The 27,465-nt window shown below is 37.3% G+C and overlaps 2 long non-coding RNA genes across 5 annotated transcripts in view; both read right to left on the reverse strand.

The window, feature by feature from the left end:
* Positions 1-1,225: 1,225 nt before the first annotated feature.
* LOC135199271 (uncharacterized) lies at positions 1,226-15,542 on the reverse strand. Of its 3 annotated transcripts, XR_010311008.1 has the most exons (9): positions 13,726-15,542; positions 13,463-13,499; positions 13,212-13,297; positions 12,483-12,519; positions 12,147-12,232; positions 9,346-9,430; positions 7,978-8,066; positions 4,662-4,719; positions 1,226-1,501 (listed from the first exon to the last, which is right to left on the reverse strand). It is a non-coding gene; the product is annotated as an uncharacterized LOC135199271 (long non-coding RNA). The 3 variants fall into 3 exon arrangements; XR_010311009.1 differs by lacking the exon at positions 12,483-12,519; XR_010311007.1 differs by lacking the exons at positions 13,463-13,499; positions 13,726-15,542 and having other exon boundaries at positions 13,212-13,381.
* Positions 15,543-16,262: 720 nt separating this feature from the next.
* Positions 16,263-27,465, reverse strand: part of LOC135199272 (uncharacterized) — a 652,345-nt gene continuing 641,142 nt past the window's right edge. For both annotated transcript variants that reach the window (XR_010311011.1, XR_010311010.1), the window contains exon 3: positions 16,263-17,737. This is a non-coding gene — a long non-coding RNA (uncharacterized LOC135199272). The remainder of the gene's footprint in view (positions 17,738-27,465) is intronic.

A 27,465-nucleotide genomic window follows, 5' to 3' on the forward strand; every position in this document is an offset into this window, starting at 1 on the left:
CACCCATTATAATTGTGATCGACCAGAGACGTCCAGTCATTCATTTGAATATATCTTAGTCCATTTCGTGTACAGGAACAGGTTAAGTTCATCATTATGACTGCACTACAGCGTTATAGCATTTTTTTTTTTTTTTTTTTTTTTTTGGTGGGGGGGGGGTGGGGGGGGGTTTCAATGTAATATGACTTTGCAGACACTGAAGTGTTATAGCCACTATTTCATTTTTACAGTTTCCATGGGAAATAAAGTTAAAGTTCGTAACCATATATGTTTCTAACTTGTTTTATTTCTTGTGAGAACAAGAGAATTCGTTCATATTTACGACAGTTTCTCAGCCATGACAACCTCTGCATAACATTAAGCACTGGAAAAAAATAAAAACCTTGCCAAGCTCCCCTTAGATGGCATGACTGCTCTTCAGCTTCTTAGAGAAGTTTCTAAAAGCGGAGTCTTAACTAGCTAACGAAAGAGAGAGAGAGAGAGAGAGAGAGAGAGAAATTTCCAGTACAAGTAATGCCCACAGTGCACCGCCTAACTATGAGTTTGAGCCCAGTCTTAGTGTAAGTTTAAATTTGGTAGTCGTTGGATGTGGATTGATGGATGGACGTGTTTTTGGGCAAAAGCGGAGGCACTGGTGCCAAGGAAGGCACTGAACGGAAAATAACGCATAATCCTTGCTACGAAAAGGTACACGGCAGTTATTCACGAAAGGTTTGCAACTTTCACAGCAGTAATATGCAAATTCGAGACCACTCATACCATGAAGTAGAAACTGTCACATATGAACGAATAAGATTGTTCTCCCTTGAATATGTAGAATGAAACAAGTTTGTAGATTTTCAATTTTTCTAATCCCTTTAGTTACCTTTAAAGCCATGACCGAAGTTGCAGACACTGGCTTACGTGCGTACGTTTTATTAAAGACAGGTGACTCTAGGAACAAGGGTTATAATAATAAAAAAAAAAAAAATCCTTCACAAAAGGGTTATTTCAGTACTTCCGAGGAATGCTTTCAGTCTTTTATCATGATCTTGTAAATGCTGATCAGACCTTTGCGGTATGCAGTCCAGCCAGATTGCCCCCTCCCCCCCAAATGATCAAGGAGACAAACTTTGTTTCTCGTTCAAATTGTTTAAGGACATTTACTTTTAATTCTAGTTTTTGAGAGGGTAAAAGAAACAAGGAGATTTATATCTTTAGTGTTTGTTTTTGACAAGAGGGTAAAAGAAAATGCCTTAAAACAGCGGTCGTTGCCCGTTTAATTTGATGATGGAAAAAGTTATATTTGACGTTGTAGAATGACTCCTTCAACAGATGAAAATACGAAATGAAACTCCTACGTGTCAGGTCTCCCTCAAATCTTCAGGGGGGTAATCGTTCAAGGGCTTGAGACCAACAGTTGTCGGGAAAACATGTCAGGGTCTTCCTCATATCTTCAGGCGGGTATTCCTTCAAAGGGCTTGAGACCAATAGTCACTTTGGAATGCCTCCACTCACAGCACTTGGTTCCACCGCAATTGGAGGAGAAAAAAAATCGTTAACGCGATACTTAGGTAGTTTGCAACGGGAGGAGGGATCACGGAACAAAACAACTAAAAAATAAATAATTGAAAATAAGAACAAACAAGGCTGATAAAAGGACTTCTAAAAAGGAACATCAATAAATTAAGTTAATTTGACACCTTCCTCCTCCCTCAAAGATATATATATTTTAAAAATAGAACAGATTTTTATCTACCACTCAATCATAACACTACGAAGAAATGAGAAGGGCGAGGTGAGAAGAAAAAAAAATTACTTAACCGTTAAGATATCAATACTGTTGTGAGTTTTGTAACAAGTATCTCTCACATTAAGTATACCATTGAAATTTTTGTCCCTTGGCAAATTACCAAATGTTCATCATCCCACAGGGCATTACGTTACATTCGTAAAGACTAAAGGGCGTCACAAAGCAGATATCTCTCGAGCTCGATCAAGATAGGGGGAACCTGGCAATAACCGCTTCAAATGATCGAATTTAATTATAAACTTATCAGGCTCTATCCGATTAAGAGTCCTCGATACGTGGCAAAGGGAGTATTAGTATTAGCATTGACCTTGCGGTATCGAGTAACTACAAGGACTTCACCGAAGGTCTAATCAATTTCCCACTCGACATTTACGCTTTACTGGATTTAATCAATAAGGGCTTTGCCTGTATTTTCATATAGAATATCCAGCACTTTCGTTTGATCCTAGGAGCTTCCACTTCATAGTTGACATCAGACAATTTACGGGGTACCTTCCAAGGCCCCTTATAATACCTAGGCCAGAAAATTTTCAGTCTGTACTCTCTACCTAAAGAAACTCGCCTGGCTCAAACGAACGTGCCTTAATTTTCTTATCATTATTTTCCTTCATCGAGGCCCGAGACGATTCTAAATTATCCTGGGAAAATTTCCAGGCAGCTGATAATCTCCCCAAGGTCCTTAACAAACTCGCCCTCATTCAATTTTTTATGATTCAATTCATGGAATATTTCAAGAGGACCACGTACTGTGTCCAAAAATAAACTCAAATTTAAGGATTTGGTGGGACCTTTCCACTAGCACTAGGCCAGACACTGTGTGGTAAGGTACACTGGCAATGTGCTGATGCAATGACCACTTCAGCACATTTACTCCGAAATACATCTTGCTCGTGAAATTCGTGCCACAATCTGTTTGAATTATACGAGGCAACCCATACCTGGAAACCACCTTTGCTATAATTTTCTTCATACGAAAAGTTCAGGAAACCTGATTGTCCAATATAGTTAAAATGACAAATTTCAAGACCGAAGGTTTATTTGCTTATGAACAAAGATGAGATTTAATTCTGGGAAATGGCCCAACCACAACACAATCTCTGCAAAAGGATCTCCAATCGCAGGATTTGTATGCAAAGGGGCTTTAGTAATTCCTCATGTGCTAACCTAAGGACATCATCATTCTGATATTTTGTAGGTACCACAATCACTAGGACGACTAACCCTACATCAAACCTCTATTCACAGAACCTTGGTTTTATTAAATCATCCGTACCCTCTTTTCTTAATTCTATTCAGCTTTCAGAGCTTCAATAAAACTAAGTCACAATCAGGATTAATTATCAGATTTACAAAACTAATACTACTTCCACTACTACCACCACCACCACCTACAGACCGGGTAAATCTCTACCTCTAAATACGGGTCTTCTCTACCTCTAAACTACTAAAGGAGACCCACCAATACTCTAAACTACTAAAGTTTAATTTATCCTCACTCTGTAAGCTGAGTAATAATTGCTACGGAGTTTATTTTATACTCATTCTGTAAGCTGAAGGGATGGGGAGCTTTTCCACCACTGCCAATTCTGTCACCTTGTGAAGAATGCACTTACTTCCAGCAGAAACCACTGTATCAGGGAACCCACCCAGGACCACACAATTTCCAGAATGCTCACAGACATCCTGGCTTAATATATTTATCGTAGTCACGAAGAGAGATTAGTAGGCGATTACTGTTCATCAAACGCTGGGTTCTTCATCCCAAAGGGCATTACGTTACATTCGTAAAGCCCAAGGGTGCGTAACAAAAGCGTAAATCTCACGAGCTCAATTAGATAGGGGAACCTGCCAATAACCCCCTTTTTTAGCAGTTCCCTATCCGATCAAGACAGTCCTCGATACATGGCAAAGGGAAAATAATTCTTAATATAGATATTCACCTTGACCTTGCAGAAGTCCATACACATGCGAAACTGCCGTCAGGTTTCTTACCAAGTTCAAAGGTGAACTCCAAGGACTTACCGAAGGTCTAATTAAATCATGCTCCAACATAACTTTATCTCCTCCTCGACAATATCTCGCTTTAATGGATTTAATCGATAAGGACTTTGCTTGTCTAGATATGGAATATCCGGCACTTTCCGTTTGGTCCCAAGAGCTTCCACTCCATATTTAACATCAGATAATTTCCGGTGTACCTTCCAATATTTCCAGAAAATTGTCCGCGTTTGCACGTACTCACTACCTAACCTCATCTGGCTCAAACGAACATGCCTTACTTTTCTTATCATAATTTCCCTTCATTGAGGCCCAAGACAATTCTAAATGATCCGGGGCAAATTTCCAGGCTGTCGATAATCTCCTTCTCAGGTCCTCAAAGAACTCGCCCACATTCAATTCTTTATGATTAAACTCTTAATCAATTCTTTATCTCAACAATTCAAGGAAAATTTCTAGAGGACCATAGTTTAGTATCCAAAAATCAACTCGAACAGAGATACCCGTGGAACAATTTGGATGATTACGTATAGCAGAGAGAGCAAAGGGAAGCCCTTTATCCCAAATCCTCTCCTTGCTCATAGCAGTACTTTTTTAAGAATAGATTTCAGGGTTTGGTGGAACCTTTCCACTACGCCCTGATTATTTGTCGCCAAAGATAGTTGAAATATATAAGAAAATACAGGAGGGAAGGCTTCGATGGTTTGGACACCTGTTACGAAGAGAAAAACATCATGCTGGAAGACATACGATGGAAAGGGAAGTGCGGGGTAGAAGGAAGAAGGGAAGACGAAGAGATTGTGTGATGAACACAGCAGACATTGCAAACATGATTGGAAAATATTATTATAATTGGATCACTTAAACTTACACTGAATGAGTGCGTGCAGTCCTCCCTCCAGTAGTCGTGAGGGCGGAGCTCTACAACCCTAAAAAGGAAACATATTTTAAAAATTACAAAGTGACATAATCGGCAAATGTTAAAATTCCCTCACTTTTATAATTCATTCATTCTCTCTCTCTCACACATAACGATAACGTTAACTATCTACCATTAACACGACCTCTGACGACTAAATTATACCTAACATCCACATTGCATCGCACACTGCATCAACTGATCCCGGTTACTGGGCCATTTTTCAAAGTAAAAAACTGCTAATCATATATATAGGCATAACCATAATGGATTAGTCCAAGGGGATAAAAAGCTTTCTAAAGATGTATAGGCTTATTTTGATATTTTATGGTAAAGTCGAAATTAAACACTAATCTGACCAGAGTATGGTAAGGTCGGAATAAGAGAGAGAGAGAGAGAGTGAGAGAGAGTGAGAGAGAGTGAGAGTGAGAGTGAGAGTGAGTGAGAGAGTGAGAGAGAGTGAGTGAGAGAGTGAGAGAGAGTGAGAGTGAGAGAGAGTGAGAGTGAGAGTAGAGTGAGAGAGAGAGTGAGTTGAGAGAGAGTGAGTGAGAGAGAGTAGTGAGAGAGATGAGTGAGAGAGTGTAGGAGAGTGAGAGAGAGATGAGAGAGAGTGAGTGAGAGAGAGTGAGAGAGAGTGAGAGTGAGAGTGAGTGAGAGAGAGAGAGAGAGAGAGAGTGAGAGAGAGAGAGAGAGAGAGAGAGAGAGAGAGTGAGAGAGAGAGAGTGAGAGGTAGAGAGAGGAGAGGAGAGAGAGAGATAGGAGAGAGAATGGTTAGACCTAAAATTTATCAGTACCTAAAATCCAGTTGCAATCCAGTTAGTACCTAAAATTACCGGTTGCAATCTAGTTATAGTACCTAAAATTCCAGTGGAATCCAAGTAATAGCAGACTAAATTCCGGTTGGAATAAGCTTTAAAACCCTAACTCTAAGGACGCTGTCCTCACTGTAGACCAACAGACTCAAAGTACTGTAGAAATGAAGTTTATTATTATTTGTCAAGCTTTTATTTGCATAGATGGAAATATATTAGGCGCTTGTTACCTAACACTTTGGCTAGACTGGTATCAAGTAAAAAGAATGATAAAAATTATTAACTAACAATAAATAGAATAACTTCTAATAGTAATAGATGACACGTAGGTTGGAATGTGGGTACTAGGTTGGAATGTGGGTACACTCTTGAAATTATCTAGATGGCTGAAGATGGTACGTAGTGGTATAGAATGTGGGTACATTCTTGAAATTGTCTAGATGGCTGAAGATGGTAGATCCATGATGACAAGATCTTGCACCAGGTAAGTAAAATGGTACATCCAACAGGTTATACAAGTTAAGACAAGATGTCAAACAGACAAGACACCATTAGGCAAGATAATGTCAAGCAAGGCAAGGCAAGGCAAGGTAGAGTGGCATGTGAAAGGTTGCAAGGTTCGTAAGGTAGTGGCTATCATTTGGAAAGTAAATCAAAAGTAAACAATAAGTAATACCAAGGACACTAAAATAACGAACAGAACAACCAACGCCATCTACTGGATGAACATACAACCAACACTCAGTTTCTAGTTTTAAGAAAGGAAATACCTGACATTACAATATTACACTATTAATCTCGTAGAAATATAGCCACCTTAACAAACAACCTCCCCCCCCCCCCAACCCAAAAACAAAATAAAATTCTCATTCGTCCACAAGTAGAACCTAAAAGTTTAACCTTACACCTCTTCCCTTGCTGTAGCTAATAATAATATTAACAATAATTGAAAAAGAAACCCACAAAATCACTTGTAACTTGTTTACTTCCAAGTATTTACTTAGAAGTAAACAAGTTACAAAGTGATTTTGTGGGTTTCTTTTTCAATCTTCAGAAGAAAACTGAAAGAAGTTTGTTTGGTTTAACAAATATTATAATAATGACGATAATCTTTGGATAATATTAACAATTATAATAGTGATGATAATCTTTGGAAGTTTCTATATAAATGGGTTTCTTCATCTTCTGAATAACAATAACAACTAAACCATGAAATAACACAGACGATTACAGATAAAATCAGGTCAACAGCAATGGGCATGTGCACATGCATGTACGTTTTGTGTCAGGGTTTTCTTGAAGTGCATATTTGTTAATTATATAATCATACGTTAACTTGTGTAGGAAATGGGCTACTGTGTACGGTGACCAGTGAACAGTTATTATGACACCGTTGGTCCCCGTGTGAAATGAAAAAAAAAAAAAAAAACAAAAAAAAAATTCTAAGTTTGAAATATCAAGTATGGCAACAGAAAGCAAAACTACTTCGTCTGTCTGTCTCCTTTTGAGATGTAGGTTATAATAAATGCACGATTTAGATGTTCAACAAAGTGATAAGAATGGTTTAAATATGAGAAAAATTCATTCGAATCTTGAATTCTGTCACAATATTAGTTCTAGGTAACTTTCAACTTTCTTGGCTGAGCACGTGTGTTCAGGGGTGTCTCAAGTCTGAGGGGGAACGGGGGCGGGGTTGTGTTGTAGAGCGGAAACGATTGTGCTCAGAGACAGAGAGCACTCCGTCCATTTAATATATCTCTCTCACACACACAATAAAACTAATTCAAGTTCTCAACTTTGAGAGAGAGAGAGAGAGAGAGAGAGAGAGAGAGAGAGAGAGAGAGAGAGAGAGAGAACGCATAAGTACAGGGAATAACTATAAGGAATGCTGGCCCGTTTTGCTAATTCTGAACACAAATCAGCCATTAGGCATTCAAGAATACACACAGACAAAAAAATCCACACTTCCCGAGTCATGGGGTTACCCTAAAAGATTGGCGTATTCCCAATATCACGCTAATCTATCTAATTAACATGGGTTCACTGCCATCCCTTCGCACACCTCTGAGAGAGAGAGAGAGAGAGAGAGAGAGAGAGAGAGAGAGAGAGAGAGATTCGTGTAATTCATTAAATACATGTATTTTTAAATAGTATATACACATATATACAAATGATTTTAAATGAGAAATGAACACAGCAGCCATTGCAGAAAATTACTAGAAAAAAAATTGATTATATACTTCGAACTTACATTTAATGCGTGCGTGCAGTTCTCCTCCTTCCCGTAAGTAGGAAACTGTCAACACAAGCGCAATACTTTTGATAATAGAGTGATGTTCGATTATTACCATGCGATGTTAGTCATGTAATAGCAAAATTTCATAACAAGTAACACGAAAAACCTATATAAGAAAATATTCAAGAGCTTAAATACCATAAACTGCGCTGTTTCTTACCTTTGAATGAAAGGGGATTTAGGCCTGCTCGCATTAGGCAGACTTGATATCAAGGCCCTTGGTCTTCCAACGGTTTTTTTTACATTCAACTGTGAAGAGAAAAGGCAATTACAAAATGAGCCCAAATATAGGCATATTATATGAGAGAGAGAGAGAGAGAGAGAGAGAGAGAGACTAAAAAAAATCCTTCACATTGGATGACCTACGGGGAGGGGGGGGGGGGGGTTTGGTAAGCAACACTAAATTAAATATTGTAACCTCTCCCACAGTTGCTCCAAACCCAAACTCTGCTCTATGATCAAGTAAGAAAAGCCTTAAACCTCCTACCTAACCGTGGTGGTCCTAAACTTGCATAAGATAAAGTAAGGAATGCCTTAACCCTCTTAAATAAATAATCATGATGGTACTCGCCTTAAAAACTAATTCAAAAAGATATTCAGAGGGGCAATGAATACCAAATATCCCTACCTCTCTACATGTATAAACATCTCCCAACAGCTATACAGGAGAGCTCTCAAATTATCCAGGTGGATAATAGGACTAACTAAACAGTAAAGTGCATTGACTAATCACTAACATTCACAATGCACTTTCCCTCAATAAACATCCACAGTTACCACACAAATCACACTCACTGGACAATTACTATACACTAGGCACTCTATACACTCATAAAACACTAAGCACTCACTACATAATCACTATACCTCAAACACCCAGTAAACATTTACTAAACACTCACTTTATCCTAAACTTCATTAAACACCAAACAATTACTAAATATTCACTTAGTACTAGACATCCACAAAGTAATCACTACACACTAAACCCAAAACTCATTGAATGCTAAATACTCACTAAATGCCAAATGTTCATTAAAACCCTAAACACTCGATTAACAGTGAATGAACATCCATTCATTACTCAATATACAAAAAATACACACACTAAACATTCGCTAACCACACACGATTAATCATAAGACATTTACCAAATATTCAACGAATACTCACTAATCATTCACTAAAGCCTAATAACTTGCTGATTGCTTATGCACTAGACATACATTAAACACTAACACTGGCAATACATACATTAAACACTAACACTGGCAATACAATTTTCACTAATTTCTAAATACTCACTAAACATACTTATCAAACATTAATTCACTTAACACTTAGCTCACTAAACATTCACTGATTGCTACTCTAACATTTTTACTCGAACTCCAAACACTCACTGAATACTTAAACTAAACAATAACATTCACAAGACAAACTAAACATTCACCGATTACTTACACAAACATTCACAAAACATTTATTAAAACCCTAAAGACTGGCTAAACACTCACTGATTACTTACAATATAGATTCAATTGGAGATCGCACCTCTAGGTATATATAACCTCTACGGTCCACCCCGACTCTACGACGACTCCGTCAACATCCTGGGTAGGAAGGAAAAGCTGATGCTTTTATAAGAGTAATAACCAAAGGATGGAGGATGAGAACCATGAATACAGCAACACCCTGAGAATACATGAGAAGCATAGATACAGTATATCATTAAGGAAAGCCATCAATCAAACCACAAAAATATGGTCTCGCATTGAACGACGTTCCCAAAACCTTATGCCCTACATTACCTACTTTAGTTTTAATCAGTAGTAGTAGTAGTAGTAGTAGTAGTAGTAGTAGTAGTAGTAGTAGTAGTAGTAGTAGTAGTAGTAGTAGAGAGAGAGAAGAGAGGGGAGAGACGAGAGAATAGGAGAGAGAGAGAGAGAGAGAGAGAGAGAGAGAGTGTGTGTGTGTGTGTGTGTTTTTTTTTAACGCGAGCTTGGAAATATTAAGTTTAAAAAAGCAAAAATTTCGATTCAACGCAAATTGGCGCCAAAGTGATGTTTTCAAATCACCTTTCACATCAGTTCTATAGACGACGGACGTCAACATAAAGACAGCACAGTTCACTGTATGTATGTATTTATCTGTCAATAAAGCAAATGACTGTTGTATTGTATTTAATAAAAGCGAAACTCTTATTTATTAAGTGCAAAAGGTTTTGTTCTTTTTCGTCTGACCTACATAGTACCATAGTACTGGTACTCTCCTAGCCCGTATACTGTGGTACATCGTATACATACGAAAATGATGTTAGTCATGTACGTAATAGCAAAAAAAACCATAACAGAAACAAGAAACAAGTATACAAGAAAATACATAAGAGCTCAAATACCACACGCGACGGCCAATATGCGAGAGAAGGGGTTGTTAAATATTGAAAAGCAGCAAACACAAAAGTGATAAAAGGGTTCGATAGTGAACCTCTACTTAAAGTTGCACAGCTGGCAAATTCTGCAACAAACAACTTCAACGGGGTGGTGTTAGGGTCAATTTTGAAATGTCTCCAGGTAAATGCTGACCAAGAAACCAGCAGGAATGAAAGGTAGGCATACTTTTTCGAACATTTTTGGCACCAAGAAATTGAGTTATTAAAAGGGGAAGGGTGTCTGCTGAATTTTGGGGTCTTGCATAATAGACTACTACTATTCTTATTCAGTTTTTAAGGAATGCCCTGTCAGTCAGTCAGTCAGTCAGTTCCTGTAGCCGTTCCCTTCAGGTATTCTGTGGCTCGACTTTTACAAAGCAATCAACCTTTAAACTTGAGATGTCCTCAAAAACTTACTTTGCCAACTGGCTCTGATTATTCTATTGCACTAATTATATATACAAATATATATATATATGAGAGAGAGAGAGAGAGAGAGAGAGAGAGAGAGAGAGAGAGAGAGAGAGAGAGAGAGAGAGAGAGAGAATCAGGTAACGGCTGTGAGTGAGGTACGAAGCCTAAGCCAAAAGTCTCTGTAGTCCCCCTTCATATCTTTGAAAAGATGCTCTCCTCGTCATATCTTCCCCCTTCACATCTTTGAAAAGATGCTCTCCTCGTCACATCTTCCCCCTTCACATTTTTGAAAAGATGCTCTCCTCGTCACATCTTATACACCCTCATCAGAGAGAGCCGAACTCTCACCTAATATCAGTTCCACCATCATTCTAAAACAAAACAAAAACTATTGTTAACACCATAGTTAGGAAGCTTGCAACGAGAAGAGAAAACACGGAATATAACAACTGAACGTTAAGGTAACAGAAGAAAGTACAGCTGCTGAACTGCATAAGAAAAAATTAATTAAATCTAAAAAAACCAGGACGACTCAATGACTCATAAAAAGGAAAATCAATAAATCACGTTAATTTGAGTTATGCAAGGTCTGAAAATCAATACACACACAGACGGGTGATGTGATAAGACTCCAGTGCAGCTACGTCGTTTGATAAGAAGGGACAAACCGTATGTCCTCAAAAAGGAAGATAAAGACCAACAGAAAAACTAATTCGTTACGAAAATGGTAAAAATGAAATATACCATGTGGGAAATTCATGCCAAAGGTACAGTAAACCGGCAGTGAGGACATTTCCCAACTAAACTGATAAAGCGTAATTACTTAGTGAAGTTTTTGTATACTTTGTGCAGTCTCATATGGAGTTTCGTGAATGGTGTCTGTTTATTTAGTTTTGAGTTAAAAAAAAAAAAAAAAAATAAATAAAAAAAAAAAAAATTTAAGTTATATCTAAACAGGACTCAAGAGGTCTGGAAATAATAAATAAAGTGGAAAGGGTGAAAATTAGTAAGAAAAGTTACAATATTAAGAAAACAAGCTACCAAGAGAGAAATGGCCGACATTTTGAAATATGCAGGTTAGCCATTAGTATTATCATAGAGTAAGGCTTTAAAATATTGAAAAGACCAAACTGAAGTGATAAAAGGTTAGATAGTGAACCTCTACCCTAAAGTTGAACAATTGGCAAATTCTGCAACACAACTTCAAGGGGGTGGAGTTAGACAACGTCAATTTAGAAATATCTCCAGGTAATTCTGACCAGGAGGCAAGCAGGAATGAAAGGTAAGCATACTTTTTTCCAACATTTATGGCACCAAGAAAGTGAATTATTAAAGGGGGGAGGGGGGTCTGCTGAATTTTGGAGTCTTGCAAGATGGACTACTACTATTCTAATTCAGTTCCTGTAGCTGTTCCTTCAGGTAGTCTGTGACTCGACTTTCACCAAGCAATCAACCTTAAACTTGAGATGTCTTCAGAAACTCACGTTGCCACCTGGCTCTGATTATTCTATTGCCTGGGATGACCTTCCCGTTTATACGCTGGTCTCCCACAGGTGCTACATACCAGATTCTGAAATCAAGGCAGAGAATTCTAAAATCAAAGCAGAGAAACATTAGCTGAAATTCAAGAAGTGTGCTGTAACAAATATTTTCACTAATTTTATATTATATATATATATATATATATATATATATATATATATATATATATATATATATATATATATATATATATATATATATATATATAAACCTATATAAATACCAAATGGGGATGGGTTGAAAACGAAGTTTTTTTTTATAATACAGTTTATACTTACAAGCAGAATACCAGCTCAAGGTAGGAGCTGTCAGATTCTGAAAAAAAAGTTTTGCGTAAACTTACTCGATGTGGTTTTTTGCAAGCTAAAATGAAAATAAAAATATTCTACGTTTAGCCTAAGCCCTTACCTAATATGTTGGCAATGTTTAAGAAGTTGAGTGAATTTTTTCTATTACCAAAAATATTATTACAGTACATAGTTAAAAGGAGATTTAAACTAATTACATTTGGACTATACCTGAGAAACATGTCACCCTTAATTAAAGATGTCCTCACACAGAAATGAAACCTGAACCCATAAATATACACACAAAAAATTTTGAAAAACAATTATACTTTACTGAACACAAGGCTTTCAAGACAGTAATGATACCTGAATCTCTAAATCCACAAAATATACTTTACTGAACACTAGGCAAAAATCAATCACCCAACTAAACAACAGAATTCAACACACTAAAACAAAAGATTCCATACAAAATCTGCCAAAGGAAAACTGTCCAATCAGAAAGAATAATGTTTATAAAAAAACAAAAAAGTGGGGGGGCGGGGGGTTGCTGAATTTTGGAGTCTTGCATGAAGGACTACTACTCTTAATTCAGTTTCTAAGGAATGCACTACCAGGCAGTCAGTCAGTCAGTTCCTGTAGCTGTTCCTTCAGGTAATCTGTGACTCGACTTTCACCAAGCAATCAACCTTTATACTTGAGATGTCTTCAGAAACTTACTTTGCCAACTGGCTCTGATTATTCTATTGTCTGGGACGACCTTCCCGTTTATCCGCTGGTGTCCCACAGGTGCTACATACCAGATTCTGAAATCAAGGCAGAGAAACCTTAGGTAAAGTTGAAGGAATGTGCTGTAACAAACACTTTCACTAATTTTATATATATATATACACACATATAAATACCCAAATGGGGATGGGTTGAAAAAGAACACCAGATAGTTTTTTTTATATAATACAGTCTATACTTACAAGCAGAACACCAGCTCAAGGTAGGAGCTGTCAGATTCTGAAAAAAAAATTTCAAGTAAACTTACTCGATATGGTTCTATGCAAGCTACAATGAAAATACAAATATTCTACATTTAGCCTAAGCCCTTATCTAATATGTTGGCAATGTTCAAGAAGTTGAGTGAATTTTTTCTATTACCAAAAATATTATAACAGTACATATTTAAAGGTGATTCAACCGATTACAACATTTGCACTATACCCGAGAAACATGTCACCCTTACTTGAAGATGTCCTCACACATACTTGTAGATGTCCTCACATAGATATAACACCTGAACCTATAAATATACAAAAAAAATATGAATATATTTTAAACCAATTATACTTTACTGAAAACAAGGCTTTCTAGACAGAAATGTTATCTGAATCTGTAAATCCACTTATACTTGACTGAACACAAGGGAAAAATCAATCACCCAACTAAATAGAATTCAACACACTAAAACACAAAAGATTCCATACAAATCTGCAAGAGAAAAACTGTCTAACCAAGAATAATGCTTATAAATTATATATATATAAAGAGGGGGGGGGGGAGGTCAGGAACAAGGGTGCAGATTACAAGCAAGGCACCGAAATAAAAAAAAAAATTAGTATACAATGGGGAATCTACAACACAGAAAACCTCAATATAACCAACACCAAATACATTTTCAACACAAGAGCTTCAAAAGCTCTCGCGTAAGTGCATATTTAAGAGCTACTCTGCTCTAATCTGGATTCCACATACCAGTACATAAATATTTTCACACACACTTTACACTGTCACATCTTGTTTCACATTGCTTATTATAAAAACATTCGGCGAACAATAGGCTTGTGCTATATAAGTGTCCTACCGAATACACATAACATTGGACAACACAGAGAAAACACAGGTTTCCTGTGCGAAATTTCAAAATACACCTGAAAACAGAATGCCCAGATTAGTAGCAATCATTCAACAAAGTAGTCTTGAATTAGTACCCTAATAACGAATTTAATAACCGTGTTGTACCATCCACCACCAAATAACAACCCTATACCTTTATACTACACCAATGGTACCATAAACGTTACAATACAAACACTGAATGCATTGTACCACAAAACATTACAATACCATCTCTACCTGATAACGCTTACTCCAAACCGCATTATAACACATCACCCACCTTCACTAAAACTAACATTGCCACAAAATTCGAACGATTATCATCTGTTACATTCACCTATACCCTCAACTTGATATTAGACCATTCATAAGTTTATAATTCTTGCACACACGTAACTAGAATGACAATTCATAAGTTAATTCTAGCACATCGTAACTAGAACGATACTGATTATACCTTAATATCCGTTCAGCCCTCTGCAAGAATCCCTACTCAACCTTCGCTTTTGCCAATTCACTTTCCCTCATTACCTCAAAATAAGGCCTTGATACACTTAAAATGAGTGTCCCAATCATCACTATAAATAGTCATCAATATAAACCACACCCTTCTAAATCGTACACCGTGTTCTTGATCAAACCATGTTTAACCATATACGTACATATTTCACCTCCATTGCAGCAACCACTCTTAAAAGGATTTAATCTATATGGATGTTTCACTGGCGTGGCAATAACATCTACTTCATGTTCTTAGACAGATGTTCGTTCAATCTGGTAATCCCGAAAACGATTCTTTATATTCGAACACAAACTTCTCAAGATACCAACGTTTCTTATCTGATTACCTGATGGCCAATTACTATCAATACCAACCATATTGACCCTCATTTGAGTTTTCTCTGCAAGAAAGAATAAAGGTTATTGACCTCGGGTGATTTCTTTCATATTTTTCCATGGAGATTGTTTCAGTGGCGTGGTATTCCCAACATCAACGTTATGCTCTAAGACAGATGTTCAACCTGGTACATCCAAAAACAATTTTTCGTATTCGAACACTAACTTCTTCACTTCATACCTACGTTTCTCATAACTCTCATGAGAAACTGAACCATCAATTTTCCAAAGAAATCTTAATACCTGATGTCCAGTTACCATCATCAATACCATCATCAATACCATATTTACCCTCATTTAAATTCTTCCTCTGGAAAAGAATAAAGGTTATTACTAATCCTTCCCAACTATTGCCACAGGAATACTCTAACCCCTTTCCTTATATTCCTTTAAGAAATTGATATGGCAAAGTTGCAAAGGTTTCCTCCCACCTCTTCAGAGCACCCTGACTTTCAGGATAAGGAGATGAAGTCACATGTTTAATACCCAACTCTGCCATTTTCTCCTTAAAATAATATTAGTTTTAGAATTTCATGTAAATATTTGTTTTCGAATTTCATGTATACTATTACCAACCTGTAAAGAATATTGTTCATTATCTTAAACTTTGACTGTTAAATCATGCACCTCACCTGACTCAACTGGAAGGTCCCGGAATTCGTTTCTGAGCTTTAATTAACAATATGAAAACCCATTATACTTAACCGAAGACAAGGCAAAAAGTTTTTTAGTAATGCAAAGATGAAGGTCCAGAGAACAACTGTCTGAAACTCCCACATAGCAGTACAGTATCCCTCGGCCACCCAGGGTGGAGGGGGGGCTGAGTAGTCTTACACACAGACTGAAGAAATGTCACGTGGTCCAGAGCATCCAATGTCAGGCCCGACCTGTTAACACCATAGTAAGGTAGTCTGCAACAAGAGGAGGAATCAAGGAATAAAACAACTTAACATTACGTTAACATAGAAAAGTACAGCTGCTGAACCGAATAAAAAAATTACCCATAAGAAAATTCATTTGGAGAGAAAAAAAAAATAAAAAACTAAGCCACCCAGAGTGGAGGGGGCTGAAGAGAAAAGTCACTCACACACCCTACAAAGCTAACAGACTAATATACCAAACTCTTAGTAATTTGTATTTTTCCTAGCAATACTACTTATCTCAAACTACTTTTCTAGGAGATTACCAGGATTTGTCAAATCCCGACCAGAAAATTTCCGTAGTAGTATTTGCTCTAACCCGCCAGGTCCAGTCCATGGCTTGTTCGAAGCCGCCCAAGACTTCAGCAGCATAGTTGCCAAGTTTCCCGAGACTTCGGAGACTTCGGATCTTCGTATGAGGCGACGGGAGCCTACGGAGGCCTCAGATGCCCCTACCGCGCTGGAACAAAATGTTTTATCATTTAACATTCAATATTTAACTAATAATATTAATAAAATCTAATTACATGACAAGATGACAATACTCATACACTCAATACCAAAAGTTCTAAAGATTATGAAAATTTCAATGCCTCCAATAATACTTAGTATGACTAATTTCTGATCCATGGAAAAGAGTATTATTTAATGTCTCAAACTCTATATGATTTAAATCTAAATATCTAACACAAAACATTATTTCACTTTGTTCTCTTACTCTATTGCCTAAAAATCTACAGTCCTGTTTTACAAACCCTCAGAACATCCTAATCATTTACAAACGAGTCAAGTTTCAGCCATTTCTTCCTCAAGTTACATACTATTTCTTTCACATTTTTCATGACAGTATGTCTGCCCATTTTGTAATGCTCATACTCTTCGTGTACCAAAAGAGTTCCAAAGATTACGAAAATCTCAAGAGAGACTCCACTAATACTTAGTATGACCATTTCTGATCCATGGAAAACAGTTTATTATTTAACGTCTCAAACTTGCATTTTATAGGTTTCGGCATATTTCACCAGGTATGACCCTGATGAGGGACCAGATTTGAAATAGGCATGATTTGCCATGAATTAAATTTGAATATCTAATAAGGTCTAAATCACGATTTGCAATAGCTCTATTTATCATACCTACAAAAAGACTGGAAATGAGAAGACCCTGAATTCCTACCTATCGATCTCAGAGCAAATTAATAAAAGACTTCTCAATATGTAAATGAATCCACTGTCAAAAAATTGCTAAAGGACTCCATAACCTATAATTATATGACTTTAAATGTAGCACAAAATATTTTGAGAGACCAAAAATAACACATCAAGTTCAAAACAATAAACAAAAAGGACTGTGATTACTAGAGTTGCAAACAAGAGCAGAAAGATTCAGAAAAATTATTGAAAACCAGTAAAGAAATGACAAAAAGGATACTTATATTGCTTGGGCAACTTCGCCTTCGTAGTTCATAATGCAGTCACTCCTGCTCCTTTCTGTAGGTCTTGAATAAATGGAGGGTGGGTCTCCAAGCAGGGGCTGCATCACCTTCAAGATGAAACAAGAATATTTGAAAATAAAATGACATCTCCATCAAACATATATATACACATACATGCATACATTTTATATATAAATATGAATCAAAAGTGTCAGCAATCTGCCCCCGGTAACTATAACGTTATAATAAAAAGTAACTAACTTCAATATCACAACTATAACTTCACTAATATCAATATCACAACTATAACTTCACTAATATTAATTGAGCAACTAACATCAATTGAGCTACAAGTTCGAGAAGAGATCTTTCTCTATAAAATTTTCTTGTCAGTATGATTAAGATAAAACGTGAAAAAAGGAAGGTGCAGGAGCATTTCTCTCAGTATGAACCTGAGACACAACAGCTTTTGAATGTATATATATTTTTAGTTTATAAAAAAAAAAAAAACATAACAGCTTTTGAATATATAAATTTTGTTTAAAAAAATAAACAGCAGACCCTCTCCATCATACCATACAGATACGTATAAATATTCTTCCTAATTCTTTGTGATTTACCTCTTGGTACTGGCGAGTCCCAACAACAACAACAACAACAACAACAATAATAATAATAATGGACGACATCAAGCTGTATGGTAAGAGCATCAAGGAAATAGATACCCTAATCCAGACTGTAAGGATTGTATCTGGGGACATCAGGATGGAGTTTGGAATTGAAAAATGCGCATTAGTCAACATACAAAAAGGCAAAGTAACAAGGACTGAAGGGATAAAGCTACCAGATGGGAGCAACATCAAACACATAGATTAGACAGGATACAAATAACTGGGAATAATGGAAGGAGGGGAATTAAAATACCAAGAGATGAAGGACACGATCAGGAAAGAATATATGCATTGACTCAAGGCGATACTCAAGTCAAAACTCAATGGCGGAAATATGATAAAAGCCATAAACACATGGGCAGTGCCAGTAATCAGATACAGCGCAGGAATAGTGGAATGGACGAAGACAGAAATCCGCAGCATAGATCAGAAAACCAGGAAACATATGACAATAAACAAAGCACTACACCCAAGAGCAAATACGGACAGACTATACATAACACGAAAGGAAGGAGGGAGAGGACTGCGTCAACATCGAAAATAGAGCACTGGGGCAATATCTGAAAACCAGTGAAGACGAGTGGCTAAAGAGTGCATGGGAAGAAGGACTAATAAAAGTAGACGAAGATCCAGAAATATACAGAGACAGGAGAAAGACAGACAGAACAGAGGACTGGCACAACAACCCAATGCACGGACAATACACGAGACAGACTAAAGAACTAGCCAGCGATGACACATGGCAATGGTTACAGAGGGGTGAGCTAAAGAAGGAAACTGAAGGAATGATAACAGCGGCACAAGATCAGGCTCTAAGAACCAGATATGTTCAAAGAACGATAGACGGAAATAACATCTCTCCCATATGTACGAAGTGCAATACGAAAAATGAAACCATAAACCACATAGCAAGTGAATGCCCGGCACTTGCACAGAACCAGTACAAAAAGAGGCATGATTCAGTGGCAAAAGCCCTCCACTGGAGCCTGTGCAAGTAATAAGTGGTACGAGCACCAACCTGAGGGAGTGATAGAAAACGATTAGGCAAAGATCCTCTGGGACTATGGTATCAGAACGGATAGGGTGATACGTGCAAACAGACCAGACGTGACGTTGATTGACAAAGTCAAGAACAAAGTATCACTAATTGATGTCGCAATACCATGGGACACCAGAGTTGAAGAGAAAGAGAGGGAAAAATGGATAAGTATCAAGATCTGAAAATAGAAATAAGAAGGATATGGGATATGCCAGTGGAAATCGTACCCATAATCATAGGAGCACTAGGCACGATCCCAAGATCCCTGAAAAGGAATCTAGAAAAACTAGAGGCTGAAGTAGCTCCAGGACTCATGCAGAAGTGTGTGATCCTAGAAACGGCACACATAGTAAGAAAAGTGATGGACTCCTAAGGAGGCAGGATGCAACCCGGAACCCCACACTATAAATCCCACCCAGTCGAATTGGAGGACTGTGATAGAGCAAATTAATAATAATATTAATAATAATGATGATGATGATGATAATGACGATAATGGTAATAAGGATGATAATGATAATAATGATGATAATGATAATAATGATGATGATAATGATAATTACGATAATAATAATGTTAATTACGATGATGATAATGAATGATGATAATAAATAATATTACTTTACAATACTCGCGGTACCGAGAGAGAGAGAGAGAGAGAGAGAGAGAGAGAGAGAGAGAGAGAGAGAGTGTTGGGGGGAAGGGCAGAGGACAATGAAAAGCAGTTTGAACTAGAAAATATAACCGGAGGTACATTAGCAGGAATGTAAGGGGTTGCAGCTAAACAGGGCCGAAGGGACGCAACAAATACTGAAGAAAGGAAGGAAGCACACTGGAGGTCAAGTAAAAAGGTTAAAGGGCCGAAGTAACACTGCACCCAACCATGAGGTGCACTGACAGCATTGCCGTCCAAGGGGGACGCCAAGGGGAACACTGTACGAACGTCTTGAGCGAGTTCATGACTCGTGGCTAGACCTACACAGGATCCATACAGACTGTATGGATCCTGGACCTACAATACGAAACTATGGTCTCTGTGCGTTAATTTTTATTAACAAAATCTTTAGAGACGTTCACGTTTATAAGTTGAAAACAAGAAAAATTTAGAAATCAATCTACCTTCCATATACCTTTCAGAATTAAAAACAGACCAGGTTCGATAAAAACCCGCCTGCTATTCGCAGGAAAATACTGAAGTTGGCTACATTTGGAGTGTCACCAGGTAAATACAAAGATCAAGAATAAAACTATGCTAGGTCGAGAAGAATTTTTTTTAAACTTGTCAAAATAATGAGATTAGAATACAATGTGGAAAAAGGACGGAGCAAGCGAAATTCTCACAGCATGAACGAACGAACGAACGAACGAACGAACGAACGAGAGAGAGAGAGAGAGAGAGAGGAGAGAGAGAGAGAGAGAGATCAGGACGTCTAAAAGACTTAAGTCCATCCGGGGAGACATCATGCGCTCACCTACCTGGGAGACAGAGAGAGACACCTATCTGGAGAGAGAGAGAGAGAGAGAGAGAGAGAGAGAGAGAGAGAGAGAGAGAGAGACCTACGGGGTTATTCAGCGCTGACACGGAACTTGACAATCAGAAGGCTGTGATGGAACAATTGTTGGGAAGGGTTGAGGAAAATTAAAATCAGTGTGAACAAAATAAAATATGAACGTAATTACAGCAAAACGAATGAGAGGGGTTGCAGTTAAGGGGGGCCGAAGGGACACCACAAATACTAGGGTTCAAGTAATGCCTGGAGTGCACCAGGAACAGTCCAACGGTGTGAGCAATAAAGGGTCTCTGGAACGAGAGAGAGAGAGAGAGAGAGAGAGAGCCGAGCGGTGGCGATAAAAATCTATAATGTAGGTGTATTAAAAGCATCCAGAATGAGCAGTCATTAACAAGAAGACTCATAATTAGCAACAATAGAATTATAAAATACTGAAACTGATGATGATATTAACGATAAAGGGAAAGTAATATATATATATGAAAAAATCACGAAATTTACTTCTGCCACAGAGCCAAATTAAAATTGAAAACAGAAATAAAACAGGAAGCGTCTTATGGATACTAAATATGAAGTCCTGTGACCATTGGTCAATAAATAAAAAATAATAATAATTAATAAACATTAAATAATAATTAAATTGATAAAAATAATAAAAATAATAACCACCACCATAATCATCAGTTATGGAAACTCATTCGTACGCAACTGTACATAGTTTCTGTTCACTGCTAGTTCATTGCGAGACGTAACCCTGCTTGCGTTGCTGATCAATCAATGGGGTATGCACACTTAATTAATTTTGGGGAGCTAATCAGAGATCAGAAAGTTGGGAGGAAATTAATGTTAGTTTGAGAGTTCTCTGTGGCACTGGAAGTTTTTGACACCGGTGGATGATTGTATGTTTCCAATTGTCCGAGCGGTTTCTACTAATAATAATGTCCAATTTTAACAGAAATTATGGGTGAGAAATGCATTCTAAAAGATGAAACGAAATGAGCCAGTCGTGAATAATGGAAAGCGGAGTGACTTGTGTACAAATCTTGTATAATTCATGGATGAAAAAACCCTAAGCAACCTCTGATTTGACGTCACTGACAAAAACTTATCGAATCGTCCTTCGAATCGTCCTGCAAACCCCCTTCTGGTCTCAACCCCCAAGACAATTACAAGGCAACATTGCGAGAGATAGAGCAAAATTAAGAAGTGAGAACACGACAATGCACATATTAAACAAATACTATGATAAACGGAACAGAAATATAAAGTTGAAATAATATAACATGATAAACAAATGAGGAAAAGGTATTTGTAACTCAATGTATGAATCCACACCCCCCTCCCCACTTTTTACCATTCCTCTCAATTAGGTGGGTCTAGAGAGAGAGAGAGAGAGAGAGAGAGAGAGAGAGAGAGAGAGAGAGAGAGAGAGAGAGGAAGCTCCCTGTAACATGCGCATGCGCCGTAGGATTAGGCATCGTAACAGGTAGTAGCAATAGGTGGTTTTCGCCTATGAAACGGCTCCAAAATCGATTTTTTTAATCGAATATTTTCGATTCTTATTTGAAATGTTTCAAATGTCGGTAGAATTTTATAATTTGCAATATTCCTAATTGGAAAAGATTGTTTTTTTCTGACATATTCTCACGTATTTATAGGAATCTGACGACGATTTTGTTCGGAAATCAACAGTAGTGGAGTTAGGGTGTAGGGTGTCGATACCCTTACCCCAAAACTTTGTATTTCCGACGAAAATCAGACATCAAATTCGGTCAAAATGCGTGGAACTATTCCAGAAAAACCATCCTGTTCTATAACGTGTAATAAAGATAGTTAGATGGTTAATTCATTATTGAGGGCTTGTGGCGTTCTTGGGCAAAGTAGCCATAAAAATCTTGTTGCCTCATGGTAAAGTGAAGAACTGTACATTGAATGATGTACGTACCAAAGTTGTCTTTAATTTACTTAGTTTGTGTAAAGCTCTACAAAACGTGTACATGTCACTCCGTTTTGCGGGGATGTGTAATATATCATACGAGTATGTCGTCTGTACTAGAGTTAGGCCTAATGAAAATATGGCATAGAAAGTATGGCCATTGAGGTACTGATGATAACTTAAGGCTGTTAGTGAAAGAAGGTTTGGTAGGTGGTTTGAAATTTGATGTTAATATCAACTGCTTATTATCTGAAATACAAAAGTTGCTAGAGCACTTCATTTACTGGAATTAAGCCAAATGTTAAGCATTTTAGTTTTTGGGTGTGTTTGTATGCTCATATTCCTAGTGAAGCGACCACCAAAGATGTACTATGGTGAGTGGGTTTCAGTTGCTCATGAGACAAATGAACTAGCATCATTCACTGAAGCATTGATGGGCTATGAGAGAGTATTGGAATAATGCAATGAGAAAATTAATTCTATTCATGATAATGAAGTTTATGATTTACTTGAAATTGAGGGTAGAAAAACCCTGAACAGCAGATGGTTTTTCAAAAGGAACATGTAAGTTTTTTTTTTCAAAAGTTTCGTGTGGATTATGATGAAACCTTTTGTAAGATTTAATCTATTCGTATTGTGATTGTCTTTGCTGTTCAAAAAGGAATCTATACACACACACACAGAGAGAGAGAGAGAGAGAGAGAGAGAGAGAGAGAGAGAGAGAGAGAGAGAAACCTCGGTGAGCTTGATTATTTTTTAGGTGTCAAAGTTGCACAAGATTCTTCCAAAGGTCGAGTGTGGATTGGTCAACCATCTTATACTGAAAATGTAGCGAGGATTCAAAGCTTATAGAAACTCCAGTTGGTCCAAGTCTGAAGTTATGTAAAGCATCTGATCAATGCATAGCATTTGACCAGAACATGTATCAAGTCAGCCGTTGGGAGTTTATCGTATTTGTCTAAAAACAAGGTCTGTCATCGCATTTGCAGTGAGTAGTGTTGATAAGTATTGTGCTAAACCTACCATTCAGCATTGGAAAGCAGTGAAGCGTATAATGATATCTATAAAGGGTACACACATTTTGGAATTTTATTAATGGTATTTCAGAGATCACTGGCTATTCAGATGCTGATTGGGCAGGTGACATCAATGATCGTAAGTCAACTTCTGGTTATTGTTTTCACCTTAGTGGTGGTTTGTGAGTTGTAGTAAAAAACAAGTGTGGAGCTTGATCAACTGCTGAATCAGAGTACATAAGAGTTAGCTGTCGCAACAGGAGAAACTGTTTGGTTGCAGAAGCTAAGAGACTTGAAATTTGAATGTAAAGGCCCAACGTTGATTTTAGAAGACAGTCAAGTCTACCCTTGTTATGTCAAGGAATCTTAAGATTCATGGTATTGCAAAACATATTGATATTAAATTTCGTTATGTACGAGATCAATGCGAAAAAATGTAATTCAGTTGCAATATTGCCCAACAAATGATATGATTGCCGATATATTCACTAAGGGTTTAGGCCAAGAAAAACTTAAATAGTTAAAGACAAATGTTGGAAATGTGTAAAAATTAGATGATTTGTTGGTTTTGCTCATGCACACTATTGATTAACTGTGTTTTAAGTCTGAGGAGTGTTAAAATTGATTGCATCCTAACTAAAAAGTTGTGTATTATGTGTATGGCAGTCTGCTTTGTAAATAGTTTTCTTTCAGATAGGCAGATTGCCCCGTAACTGTATTGCAGTGTAAGCGTTCTTCAGAAGTAAACACACGAAGGAGCTGGTTATGTTTTTCTGAGCCACGGTAGCCTACCTTGGCACATTCCACTAAATGGACAAAATGTGGCTTTCAAACCTAATAACCGTGTCTTTAATTCAAGAGGAGGCCCGGTGTCAAAATTCGAGCTACCGATCGGTATAATTACAGACTGTTATTTATGATTCTACATCTAGAGAGAGAGAGAGAGGAGAAGAGAGGAGAAGATGAGAGAGAGAGAGAGAGAGAGAGTGTGTGTCCATGGCGGAAAATATTTCGTTTGCCCCCTGCGTTTACTAGGCACCCTAAATGGCAACGCCGCTTTGTTTACGTGGTAGTGTTGAAAATATGAATGAATTCGCTGTTGGCAAAGGCAAGCCTAATTGGTGGGGAAGTTTCCTTACCGGTTAACATATTTCACTTGCATATTTGAAGAAATAAAATTACCTGATAAAAGAAAAAAAATAATACCAACCTACAATGCAATTCATGGTTTTATACATGATTTTTCAAGATTATATGAGACGGTAACAAGAGGGAAATTACAAAAAGTAATATCATCATACAATTGCGTTGACTCTAGAGACTGACGTAGAAAATGGAAGAGCAGGGTCGGTAAGGGGGTGTTTGGGAAGAGGAAGTTGTTTGTAAGAGAAGAGAAAACTATCCAACCATGTATAACTTCGGTAACGTTTTTCTCTTACCTCATAAACCTTTTAAAGCTAGTTCTGATTTTCCCATTGAAACAACAAATAATGTAGGTAAAACGACCGAAAAATATTGATACAATTCACATAATGAAGGCGGCCATGACTTAGGAGAGTAGGCCTAAGGTTCTTCCTGTCCTAAGGTAGCATTCAGTGAGGTGGTTTAACATCCCCCGCCCCCTCCCCCAGACTGACTTTGTTAAACGGATCATTAGATATGGCAGATGACATGAAAACTCCCCCACTTTTCCATTTTAACAATATTTTTAATGTCTGAATACTTCACAATGCTACCTACAACAGGATTTCGGTGCATGAGGCCATCAACTACCAGGTACACCGTAAAAAGTAATATTAGCTATTTGGGTTTCCCGTTAACGGTTGTTATAAGTTAAACAACTGCTGTTCTCGCGTTCAAGTTTTATCGTAAATTCCTATCACAAAGTATAAATTAGATCCAGCTCTAAATCATTTGTCAGAAAATACTTGCTATCACTATCGATGATATCCAAAAACGAAGTGGAGATCACAACTATGCAGGAGACGGTGCTAAACCTCATGCTGCTAAAATCCAAGAGAATGTGAAATCGCATGCAATTAATAGTTGAGATACACCACATTCTTTTGTATCATGTGCTTCAATGGGAGTAAGTGATGCCGTGGCGAAGCTCCCTTCAGAAGCAATTATGAAAAAGAACTACACGCAATTTACGAGCTAAGGAAAATGCTGGCCCTGCTTTGCCTAATACCTGCTTCGATCTTACCTTGGAAGTGTTTACAAAAACCATCAAAGATGTAATCCTTGCTTGTGACTCTGGTCCCGCAAATGGTCGTAATTTAATTCTTGCAACCCAGAACAATCTCTCACATACTTTTGAAGACACTTGGATTGGGTGGCCAAATAGAAATAACTGTAGCCGCACTCCTTTCTTCAAACATGAATTATGGAACAGTTTTCAGTATGTCATAGGAATGCCAAAAACAAGCAACGCAGTCGAGGGGCGGCACAACAATTTCGAACACCAATTAAGTGCTTGCCATCAAATCCAGCTTATCGTATAATACTTCCTTTTCATTGAGTAAATTTTGGCAATACTTTATTTTGTTTTACTTTTTTAACCTTTTCATATATGAAAGCTTAATAGTTGAACATATTTGCAAAACTATTTTTTAAACGTATGAAAATGAACAACGATAATGAAAACGTGCCTGTCATTATTTCAAGCAAAATCCTGTCATTATTTCAAGTAAAATTTGTTCGCTAAACAAAATTTCAATATATGTTGTTTCAACTACAATTTGCTTAATTACCGTCTTCCTTTAACCTTTTAACTCATGTAAACTAGAAAGAGGTTTGCTAAATTTTTTAAGTATTTTTCTCGAAAGCCAACATCAATTCTTTAAATGGTCATTAATATTCTAAAAAATATTGGCTTTCGAGGAATTGACTGTTCGAGAAATTATTTTTCGAGCAATGGCTTTCGAGGAATTTGCTGTCGAGCAAATGATCGGAGACATTTGCCGCACTCCCGAAAGTATACAGGGTATCAAAGGGATACATCACATACTGCAACAAGGGAAAAAACTGGACTGTCCTGCCAAAGAAAATTCCCAGCGTTTCGTGAACATCATGATCGAGAATGGTAAAAAGAGGTATGACGGCGCCTCGTAGCACTTACAACGTCACAATAAAACAGCGGCCTTCGTTGAGAGATGTTTTGACAAATCGTACAGAAGAAAAAAACTGACAAGTCCTTCAAATTTTGACGGAAGACAAGACACTCCAAATTATCGAAGATAGACGCAAGTGAGCGTCTCACATGTAAAGCCAACGTGTTACATATAAAGCAAATGTCTTGACGACGTGTCCTGACAACAAGAATGATTTCAACATTGAAATTGGGAACAGGAAATGAGAATTTCGTTGCATGAAAAGGTTGAGAATAGTCATCAGAGAACACTCAGTGTAAAAGTTACTAAAGGGCCTTCAATAGCAGCTGATGTATCGCACGCACGAATGCTTAATGACTTGCTAGATGTGAATATTATACAATTAAGACGTTAACTGGTGGTTTCTCAATGTCTACACAAACTGCGAGTTCAGAAAAAAAAATAATAATAATAAAAGCACAAACTGCGAATTCAGACCACAAAAGAAAAAAAAAAAAGAAAAAAAAAAATTTAGTAATGTTCTGCCAACCCAGCAACTCTTTGCACCTG

This window comes from Macrobrachium nipponense, chromosome 25, assembly GCF_015104395.2.
Source record: "Macrobrachium nipponense isolate FS-2020 chromosome 25, ASM1510439v2, whole genome shotgun sequence".
Taxonomy (NCBI): Eukaryota; Metazoa; Arthropoda; class Malacostraca; order Decapoda; family Palaemonidae; genus Macrobrachium; species Macrobrachium nipponense.